Here is an 11,662-nt window from a genome sequence, read left to right on the forward strand (position 1 = left end):
CACTTTGCTTTTTTTATAGCCAACTGTAAATCTGAGAGGGGGGCTTTTTAGCCGAGCAGAGCCTGTAATCTAATCTGCTAACTCAAGGCCATTATGCTGGGTGTGTGTGTCACACCATTGTGTGTGAAGACCTAGGGTTAGCAAGCCCGCGTGGCGCTAACCCGTTCTCCGCCGGTCCCCCAGGGCCTCGTTACCATGGGTTAAGATTTGGTTTCTTGTCTTCGAACCGCTACTGCTGCCAGAATACTTTTTTGACAAGACACTCCCTTCAAGAACCCCCACCGCCCCCTCCTCCTTCTGACAAATTGCCTCTGCTTCTTAAATTTTTCCTCCCTTCCCTACTGGACTTTGTTCGTCTCTCCAAAACGCCCCAGAATAATCTGACAAACTGTGAAGTGCTCTGTGTGTGTTCTTTACATTTTTAAATTTTAGTCATTTAGCAGACTCTCTTATCCAGAGTGACTTATCCATGCTCTACGAACTGAGCTACATGGGGCTAAATACTCGATAGACCCCCTTCATTTTCTCACTCTGGCATGTGTGTGCGTGCGCATTTTTGAGAGAGTAATTACGACACAGTGTGATAAGGGTTTATACTCTTGTATTTAGTTAACTACTTGTATCTAAACACACACCAGACTGAATAAATTAGGAGGGCCTTGGCATGTGTTGTATCTGTTGAATATTTATTTTTTGGAAGGTGTAGCAGCCAAAGCACTTGTGAAGGTTTATACGATGTGTGGCAACGTCAGTTCTGTGCAATAGATATCAACATTTGTGATTGCCATATATGCACACTGTCCTAACCTCGCCCGGTCTGTCTCCCTCAGTGATTGACAGCTGCACGGTTGCCGTGGCATCCAACAGCACCCCTGGGGGCGTGCGTCTGATTTCGTCCAACGTGTGCGGGCCCCACGGGCGCTGCCGGAGCCAGGCTGGGGGCCAGTTCAGCTGCGAGTGCCAGGAGGGCTTCACCGGGACCTACTGCCATGAGAGTAAGTGACCCCTACACTCCACCAGTTCCACCAAGAGGTGAAGAACGGTGGATGAATGGCTGAATGGAGGATGGCTAGGGAGGTGGATGGATGGATGGAGCCTTGGATAGATGGTGGATGGTTCAAGTGTGAATTAAGGGGTCAATGTGGGGGTGTGATGGAGGCATGGATAGAGGAGAAAATGTGGCAGAATTGAGGTTGAAGTGGAGAGGGCAGAGAATGGAGGAAGAATGTTATTGCAGAGGTAGAGGACGGGCCCTTCTTGAGAAGTGGATCTTCTTTACAAACCCTCCTTCACTCCGACCACAAGTACACCACAAGAATATCCCTCCCCGTTATAGCAATCGTTCCTGGCGCTTGACAAGCGATCTCCCTCTGTCACGACACACGCATCCTTGGGTTCAAAGCGTGCTCTTGCTCCCTCCAAACTTGGAGACTTTGTTATCCCCAACACTTCTTTCAGGGGAGAGTGGTGACCCCCTTGATGATAATTATTAGCTCCCTGTTTAATGGATGGCCGTTTTAGCCGCCGGCTCCCTAGCCCAGAGAGGTCAGGCGGCCTAGCCCTGGCCCTGCCAGTCACTGGGTTATCAGCTCTAATGAAGGACTGGAGGCCCCAGGCGAGAGGCCTATGCTGTCTCTCAGACACAGGCCTTGATTAATGACCCTGCCCAGCCTTCGCTAGCCTGTCAGTGGGTGGGGAAGTTGTTAAATGAGGGGGGCTCCATGCCTCTCCACCCCTAACTCTCATTCTCTTTAGCCAGGAAGTCTGCCTGGCCTTGTCTCTCCCACGCACACACACCCAACACCAAGCTCTCTGTTGTGGTTTTGGGTGACAGAAGAGGGAGTTTTTGGAATGGCTATTGGTGGGAGGTTACTTGACCGGAGACGACAGCCAAAATAAATGGGGCACTAGAGAACCTGCAAGGCCTCCGTTGAATGTGTAATGTGGAAACAATGCGAGTTGTTCACTTGTTCTAAGAAACTCTAGAAAATTGGAAATGGTAAGTAAGTCCTTGAAGGGATTTCATGGTGCACGCCTTGATTGCATGGCTTGATATTGTGCATATTCTCAGACTTTTGCTTATTTTTCCTCTTTCTTTCACTCACTCTCTCAGATATAAATGACTGTGAGAGCGGCCCGTGTCAGAACGGGGGAACGTGTATTGACAAAGTCAGCCTGTACCAGTGCATCTGTGCCGAGGGCTGGGAGGGACCCAACTGCAAGAACAGTAAGTTAATTGTCCACTATCGGCATATCTATTTATTGTGGCCATCGAGATGTTAGCTATTAAAATCAGATCCAATAATAATATCAGAGGATTAGAAATACAGGGCTTAAAAACAAAGGTGTCATTGTACGCTGATGATTCATGTTTTCTTTTAAATCCACAACTAGAATCCCTCCACAGCCTCATAGAGGATTTAGATACATTTTCTAACCTCTCTGGATTACAACCAAATTATGACAAATGTACTATATTACGTATTGGATCACAAAAAAATACAATTTTTACATTACCATGTAGTTTACCAATAAAATGGTCTGATGGTGATGTGGATATACTCGGAATACATATCCCAAAGGAAATAAATGATCTCACTTCAATACATTTTAATAGAAAGTTACCAAAAATAGATAAGATCTTACTACCATGGAAAGGAAAATACCTGTCAATTTGTGGAAAAATCACCCTGATTAACTCTTTAGTATTATCCCAGTTTACCTATTTGCTTATGGTCTTGCCTATGCCTAGCGAACAGTTTTTTAAATTATATGAGAAAAAAATATTCAATTTTATTTGGAACGGCAAGCCAGACAAAATTAAAAGGGCATATTTATATAATAAATATGAATTCGGAGGACAGAAATTATTAAATATTAAAGCATTAGACCTATCACTAAAAGCTTCAGTCATACAAAAGTTATACTTAAATCCGAACTGGTTCTCAAGCAAATTAGTAAGATTGTCTCACCCAATGTTCAAGAAAGGCCTTTTTCCCTTTATTCAGATTACAACCTCTCACTTTCAGTTATTTGAAAAGGAAATAATCTCCCAAATATCACTATTTCTAAAACAAGCCATAGAAAGTTGGTTGCAATTTCAATGTAATCCTCCAGAAACGACAGAACAAATAATGCAACAAATACTGTGGTTAAATTCAAATATACTAATTGACAAAAAAACTTTATTTTTTGACAAAGTTTAAAAAAGGTATAATCTTCGTAAATGATATCATCGGTAGGACTGGTGGAGTTATGTCACACATGCAGCTAACAAAAACATATGGAAATGTCTGCTCTACCCAAAATTACAACCAAATAATTGCAGCCTTACCGCAAAAGTGGAAGAGGAAAGTGGAAGGGGGAGAAAGTAAGGAACTTGTCTGTCGGCCTTGCATTAAAGAACATAATTGGTTAAGGAAAACTCTGATAAATAAAAAAGTATATCAGTTTCACTTAAGGACCAAAGGATTGACAGCCGTCCCATATAGATTGCAAAATAGTTTGGAAGAGATCTTTGACGTACCGATCCCATGGCATAGTGTTTATGAACTGACACGCAAAACGACACCGGATTCAAAAATTTGAATCTTTCAATTTAAATTATTATATAAAATTCTTGCTACCAATAGAATGTTATTTATATGGGGGATACAATCTTCCCAGCTCTGCAGATTTTTCTGTGAAGAGACAGAATCATTAGATCATTTGTTTTGGTTCTGTCCATTTGTAGCTTGTTTTTGGACACAGGTCCAGGAATGGCTAAAGGATTGCAATATTTACCTGGAGCTAACCTTGCAGATAGCATTACTGGGTGATCTGAAAAGTCATAGTCAATCAATCAATAATATAATACTTTTAGCAAAAATGTTTATTTTTAATTCACAATCTGTAGAAGCAATGAGAATAGAAAGGTTCAGAACTTTTTGTAAAACATCACAGTACGGTTGAAATATATATGGCAAATAGAAATCCTATATGGATGGTGTTAAGAGATAGATGGGAGGTATTGAATAGAGTTGAAGGATGGGACTAATAACAAATAACAACAAATAATAACAAAGATGGCTAATAATGTAAGCATACTGTGTCCATAATAAGTATATAGGTTGTATGTTGGGAGCTTTTGGGAAAGAGCACAGTTAGAAAGATATGGCATATAGAAGCAAACCGGATGGACATCATGAAAATGATCGGAGAGGTTGAGAGTAGAAGAAGATCAGGAGCAAAAAACAAACATATCATATATATATATATATATATATATATATATATAAATATATATATATATATATATATAGATATATATATAATAGAATTATTGTAAAATTAACTCTGTCCATAAGGTGTAGATAGTAAGTATAGACCGGAAGTAGAGGCATGGGCATTGTTGTTCACTAATTTACTCCAAGTAGGGAAAGGATGGTGGGGTTGAAAAGTAATAAAGGTGAGTGTGTATATATATATATATATATATATTGATGCAGACAATTACATTGATAGTAGATACAATCTATCTGCAATATTAAGCTGATCCATTCCCCCCCCCCCCAAAAAAAAAGGGAAAAAAAAGAAGAAAAGTTGTCTTCTCACCACACACTACTGTTATTTAGTCATATTTGTTTATATGAATAATGGCTTTCACTTTCTTTGAACCACCGGTGGATAATACATTATGTTATTGAAGTTATATACAAGTTATTTAGTTGCCGGCTACATTTTAGAGAAAATTGTGGAGGAATTTTTAAGCCAATTTCCTGCAATTCTACAAATTTCTCAGTGCAATTCTATGCATTTTGCCATGGATAATGCTGTGTTCTTTTGCTCAAACATAAAATGAATACTGCTAAATTCATTATTTTGGGAATTTTCTATTCTCGCTGACTGTCTAGCTTTTATTTAGGGGATTTGAGAACGAACAAAGATCATATTATAAAAAAATAGATCCATTATCTTTTCTACATACTTTATATCTGGTTTCAGTCATTGAATTTGACACTTAAAGCGTTTTTCCGTCCTGAAAATGTGACTTATGCGACCCGGGAAAAAACTTTTAGGCAGCCCGCCCAAGTATTATAATGGCAGAAAAACCCCTGCTTGTTTTTCTTTCTCCTTGAAGATGCTGAACAGTCAGTTTTTTTGTTTTGTAAATTTCATGTTTGTCTCCGTCTTGTCTCCTCAGACATTGACGACTGCAACATCAACCCCTGTCGCAACCGCGGCACGTGCCGGGACCTGGTAAACGACTTCTACTGTGAGTGTAAGAACGGATGGAAGGGCAAGACATGTCACTCAAGTAAGACCCCCTTACCCCTTACTACAGTAGCGCACGCTTTTTGTTTTCTCCCTGGGGCGGCCATGTGTGTTGTGAAGTGTGGGTGGGATGTAAGCATGTGTGCATGCTTGTACGTGTTCGAAAGGGTGTGTTTATGTACATAAATGAAACCTATATATGCAGGTATGTGTGTTAGGGACTAATGGTTTCCTGACATTGACTATGAACAGTTGCTAACGTAGTCTTTTTCACTTCCAGGGGAGAGCCAGTGTGACGAGGCTACGTGCAACAATGGCGGAACGTGCTACGATGAAGGGGACACCTTCAAATGCATGTGTGCCGCCGGATGGGAGGGTGCCACCTGTAATATAGGTAGCGTAGCGTAGCCGGCAGTGCTATATTATTGCAGCTAATGCTATTCCACTTGAGCATTCACCACAACCACTATATGATTTTGTTTTCCCTCAACATTTGACAGTAATGCAATGTCCTGCACATTTTAAATTCCTAAAAATAGACATTTTGAGTCTGACAAAACACTTAGTTTAGATATTGAATTGCTAAACTGTGGTGGCTGAGGTAGCTGCCTCTGTTAACTAGTGGTATAGCAAAAGGCTAGATCCAAAACTAGGCTAAAGGTTGCATTTGCCCATTCAGCATTTTCTAGTTAGCAGGTAGGCTAAAGGTTGTGTTTGCCTATGTAGCATTGGGTGGCTAACAGGATGGCTAAAGGTAATGTTTGAATGTGTAGCATTTTCCAGCTAGCTAGCATGTTGGCTAAAGGTTGTGTTTGCTTCTCTAGCTAAGAACAGCAGCTGTCTGCCTAGCCCTTGTGAGAACGGAGGCACCTGTGTGGGCAGTGGAGACTCTTTCACCTGCGTCTGCAAAGAGGGCTGGGAGGGCCTGACCTGCAACCAAAGTGAGTGACCCCAGAGTGTGTATGTGTGTCCTCACTTGTCCCAGTAACTGGGGTAGGTAATACATATTTGGTAGAGAATTGTAGTCTTGTGCACTATTAGCTGTTCATAACAACTTGATAACCGTGTAATATTCAGTAGCACTACATTTTAACTTGCCGTAGTAGATTTGCACAGTTTGGCATTCGTCCTTTATGTAAAGAATTAATCTAGCTAAATGTTAACGATAGGAAAAACTTTTTTTTGTTTAATTTTTTGATTAATGGCACGTGGCCTCTCAGCTAGCCACAAATTCATATTGAGTTAGTATTCTGACGTGCACTCTGTCTAACTGAACTTTCTTTTATTTCTCATTTTACAGATTCCAACGACTGCAATCCCCACCCTTGGTAAGTCAATCCCAAGCCAAATTAGGCCCAGTAAACATATCTTCCCTCAGGAATGTCCTGCTGCTGATAACACACACACACACAGACTTGCGTATACACTCAGCGTCAACAAAGAGCCACAAACAACTCACATAACCCTGTTTGCTCAAGACTTCACAATCAGACATTGTACCTTGTTCCACTTCCTCCTCTTCCCAACACCATTTTAAGAATACTATAAATGTATCTTTTGAAGAAACAATCTTTTTGTGGTGAAATCGTTTAATACAGAGGGAATTCTGACTGATGCTTATTTAGATCCTTTCTAAGACATTTCCCACCCATTTAGTTAATTATTATTGGTTAAGAGCTGTGACCCCTGACTTCTGTCTCTCTCTATCATTTTCTCTGCAGCTATAACAGTGGAACCTGTGTGGACGGAGATAACTGGTACCGGTGTGAGTGTGCCGCGGGATTCGCCGGACCAGACTGCAGGATTAGTGAGTATTAACCCTTTGCGTTCCTCTCCCCCCCACCCCCCTCACTATTCTTAAGCTGTGACAAAAGTCAGTTAAGTCGGGGCTAAATCGGGTTTAAGTCTCTTGGATTTGGTGGTGGTTGTAGGACAACACAATGGAGGATGAGGCTTATAAGTTGGCTAGATAAGTTCACGCTGCTGTTAGCCCTTTGATCCAGTTAAAGAGAGCTCAGATGGAGAGGTTGATCACCTGCACTCATTCCCAATGATAACTTGACCACCCAGAGTTAGTCCAACTATTAACTAGCACCAAGGACTAGGAATGAAACTAGGGTAGAGTTTTGAAAGAATTTGTTGATCTTCAAATGTTTTTTCGGGGGGGGGGGTTTAAGTTATACTGCTATGTAATTAGCATAGTTTGATATGTTTGTAATTAGCAAAGTTTGGTCTGTGGCTCTGTGAAATATCAGTCTCAGCAAAATGGTTCCAAGACGTGTCATTTGGAAGTCTGACTTGTAGTCACTCAGTCTGTTAGTCGGTAGGATAGATGGACCGATGCATATAGATTGATGAACAGATGAAGTGACAGAAATAGATAGTACCCTAACAGTTGCCAATCTTGTTCCCTCAGACATCAACGAGTGCCAGTCGTCGCCCTGCGCATTCGGCTCCACCTGCGTAGACGAGATCAACGGCTACCGCTGCCTGTGTCCACCAGGGAGGGCCGGCCCCAGATGCCAAGAAGGTAAGACCTCCATGTGTTCCTTTGGAGCCTAGGCTCATACTGGCTTCAATAAATACATTTCCCATCATGATCAGCAGTGTAATCATCCCTGTTGGATTCTGGCATGACAATGGACTGTATTTTAGTCAGACACTTGGTCTGAATTTTTGTTCCTTGTGCTATAGCTCTTTAGGTGGTGTTTACCTACCTATAAACAGGACATCAGATAAACAAAGTATAAGTGCACGGTACAATAGCTTTATTACCATAACATCACAAGAACCTAAGTCTTAACAAGAGTCGATGTAGGTGTAAACAGTCAACCTGAATAAAACGCACTACATCTAGGATTTTGGGCATCTATAGCAAACGTTTCAGGTTCAATCTTGATGAGAGACTAAAATGGCCGCCTCTTGCTTTGCAGTTACTGGGAGACCCTGTGTTGTCAACGGTCTGGTGGCCGTGGATGGGACCAAATGGGAAGACGATTGCAACACCTGCCAGTGCCACAATGGGAAGGTCACCTGTACAAAGGTACGAAACCACAGGTTCTACGACAAGCTGGCTTTTTTTGTTTTGTTTGTACCATATTTCATCCCCATAGTGATGTGAGCTAGCTATGCAATGAATGACCTCATTCTCACCACCTCTGACCACAGTTGACCACATTCCTGTCCCCCTCCAGATCTGGTGCGGTCCCAAATCCTGCCGGGTCCACAGTAAAAGCCACAGCGGTGGCGAGTGCCCGGTCGGTCAGACGTGTGTGCCCGTCCGGGATGAGCGCTGTTTCGTCAAGCCATGCCCCAGCCAGGGCGAGTGCTGGTCGGCTTCCCACAGTCCCCCGACCCACGCCAAGTGCCACCCCGAGAGCAACTGTGCCAACGTCACCTTCACCTTCAACAAGGACACCATGCCACAGGTGAGTTGGCGCAAGCCACATCATCATAGAAATGTATTCTAACTTAAACTAGGAAGTCAATTTAACCAATGGCAAAACATTGTCACATCCAGTTTGGCAGCATTTCATATACCTTGGTAAGACTAGGAGCAGTATGCAGTTTTGGATGAACTGTGATGCCAATACTTTGAACTTATATGTTGAACCTTTTGACCTCTCTGTGTGTGTGTGGCAGGGCTTGACTGTTGAGCACATCTGTAGCGAGCTTAGGAGTCTGTATGTGGTGAGGAACCTCTCATCGGAGTACTCCGTGTCCATGACCTGCGAGCCATCGGCAACTGCCAGCGAGATCCATGTAGCCATCGTGAGTACCGCTTGGCTCAAATTTTGCCCTCAATTCCATGATTATCAAGAACAAGCAAATGGACATTTTGAAACATACATTAGTCATTTAGCAGACACTCTTATCCTAAGAATAACTACATTCACTAAAGAATTTGTCCTGTTTCTCACAGTATACTCAATATTCTTTCAAATGCGATATATGGAAGTTAGTCTACATAGTAGTTACGTTGCTTGTACGAAGACTTAGAACTCAATTACTTTTGTATTTTTTAGTCGACGGAGGACCCCAGAAGAGGCAAGGCTCCCTATCAAGGAGATCACGGACAATTTCATAGACCTGGTTAGCAAGCGAAACGGCAACAGCACTATCATCACAGCCATCGTCGAGGTCCGTGTCCAGAGGAGGCAGAGCCACAACCCCAATGGTGAGAGCACAGAGCACAGGCAGCCAGTTTTTATTTCTGCAAGGACATTGACCTTCACTAGTGGTGGGATGGTTTTATGTACCTAGTTTTTAAATATTCCTGAGCATTTCCCAGGTTTTCCAGAAATCCTGGTTGAAGTATTTGGGGAATTTTGCAATTCAAAATTGTTAATGGGAAGAGGGAGAAGATGACATTGCTGCTGCTGTCAACTTCTGCTTCGACTATAGTTTTTGATATCTGAGTCTTCCTCATTCGTTCTAGTCTTTGATAACTGACGCCTTCCCTCCGTCCCTTTCTCCTTCCAGCAGACTACCTGGTTCCCCTGCTGGTGTCTGTAGTCATCGTCATCTGGCTCCTGGCTGTGGCCTCTGCGTTTATCTGGTGCCTCAAGCGGCGCCGGAAGCCCAGCACCCACACGGGTGTCAACACCCAGTCGTCATCCCCAGCGACGACAGCCGAAGACACCAACAACGCGGTCAACAACGTGCGCGAGCAGCTCAACCAGATCAAGAACCCCATCGATAAACACGGTCCGACCAACGGCCTACCCCCAGTTAAAGAACACCCCAACCACCACCACTATCACTACGAGGACAAGAACTCTCTTATCAACGCCAAAATTAGAACAAACAACTCCGACGTGGGTAGCCACCATTCGGATGACGAGGAGTCTGAGAAGAGGCTTCAGAAGGCTAGGTTCCCCAGGCAGATGCCGTATACGCTAGTGGACCGGGAGGAGCGGTGCCCACAGCCCCTCAGCACGGCCGGCAAACACCCCAACTGGACTAACAAACAGGACAACAGAGACTTGGAGTCGGCGCAGAGCTTAAACCGAATGGAATTCATTGTATAGCGCACAGCTTGGCGACCTTGGCCCGGCCACTTCAACCGGTTTATCATCGTTGGAAGGTCAACTGAGGGGCGCTCCAAAGTTGTTGATACCATTTTTGAATCAAAAGTTGTGATTTACCCTTCACAAAGAAGACAAATTTCCCTGTGTTTAATTTATGTTTCGACAAGCTGGCTCACACTGGCAGTAACGGTTGGCTGTGGTTTGGCTGGATTTCCGGGTGCTGCGTTTGTTTGCGGTCTTTTGCAAAACTAGCTAGCTTCGAGGCGCCACTTCTTTAAATGGAGATATCGATGTACGTGTAAGAACATCTCTATGTTGTTTGGTAAGCTGCTGTCGAAGGCTTTTTACAGGCTTTTTCCCAGTAGTCTTACGAAGTGTACGATGAATATTTATGTGGGTTTAGCCTCTAACTGGTTTTGTATTTGTACGCGCTTCTGCATCACCATACCACAGCAACTATCAAAAAATATTATTTATTTTTGTTTGGGGGCAGGTTGAGTCTGTCAGCAGTTGCTGCCGATATGAAGAATTTGTGTCAATGTAGAATGTTGTATAGATCTGTAAATATTTTTTTATTAATCATTGTGTATATTTGATTTATTAACTTAATAATCAAGAGCCTTAAAATATCATTCCTTTTATTTATATGCATTGTTTAGATTTGAAGGTTTGACAGCTTTGTAAGCTTACAACTTCCTTATTTTTGATGAAAATATTGTTTCAATATATAAAGTGAGGTCAAAGTATTTGGACATTGACATTTTTTTGTTTGTTGCTCTGTACTACAGTACTTTGGGTTTTGAAATTATACAATGACTGAGGTTAAAGTACAGACGGTCAGCTTTAATTTTAGGGTATTTTCATCCATATTGGGTGAACCTTTTTTTAAATTACCACACTTTTTGTACATGGTCCACGCATTTCAAGGAACCAAAATTTGGACAAATTCACTTGTGTATTAAAGTAGTTAAAAGTTTAGGATTTCGTCCCATATTCCTAGCACGCAATGACTACATCAAGCTTGTGACTCTACAAACTTGTTGGATGCAGTTGCAGTTTCAGATTATTTTGTGCCCAATAGAATTGAATGGTAAATAATGTCCCATGTGGCTCAGTTTGTTGCGCTTGCAACGCCAGGGTTGTGGTTTGATTCCCACGGGGGGAACAGTACAAAATAGTACGAAAATGTATGCACTCACTACTGTAAGTCGCTCTGGTTAAGAGCGTCTGCTAAATGAATTAAATGTTAATGTAATGTCATTTTGGAGTCACTTTTATGGTAAATAAGAATGTTTCTGAACACTTCTACATTAATGTGGATGCTACCATGATTACAGATAATCCTGACTGAATTGTGAATAATAATGAGTGAGAAAGTT

General features: G+C 42.3%; 1 pseudogene; it reads left to right on the forward strand.

Moving 5' to 3' along the window:
* Positions 1–11,293, forward strand: part of LOC121572381 — a 32,061-nt pseudogene extending 20,768 nt beyond the window's left edge.
* Positions 11,294–11,662: the final 369 nt, after the last annotated feature.

Source organism: Coregonus clupeaformis, chromosome 8, assembly GCF_020615455.1.
Source record: "Coregonus clupeaformis isolate EN_2021a chromosome 8, ASM2061545v1, whole genome shotgun sequence".
Classification (NCBI taxonomy): Eukaryota; Metazoa; Chordata; class Actinopteri; order Salmoniformes; family Salmonidae; genus Coregonus; species Coregonus clupeaformis.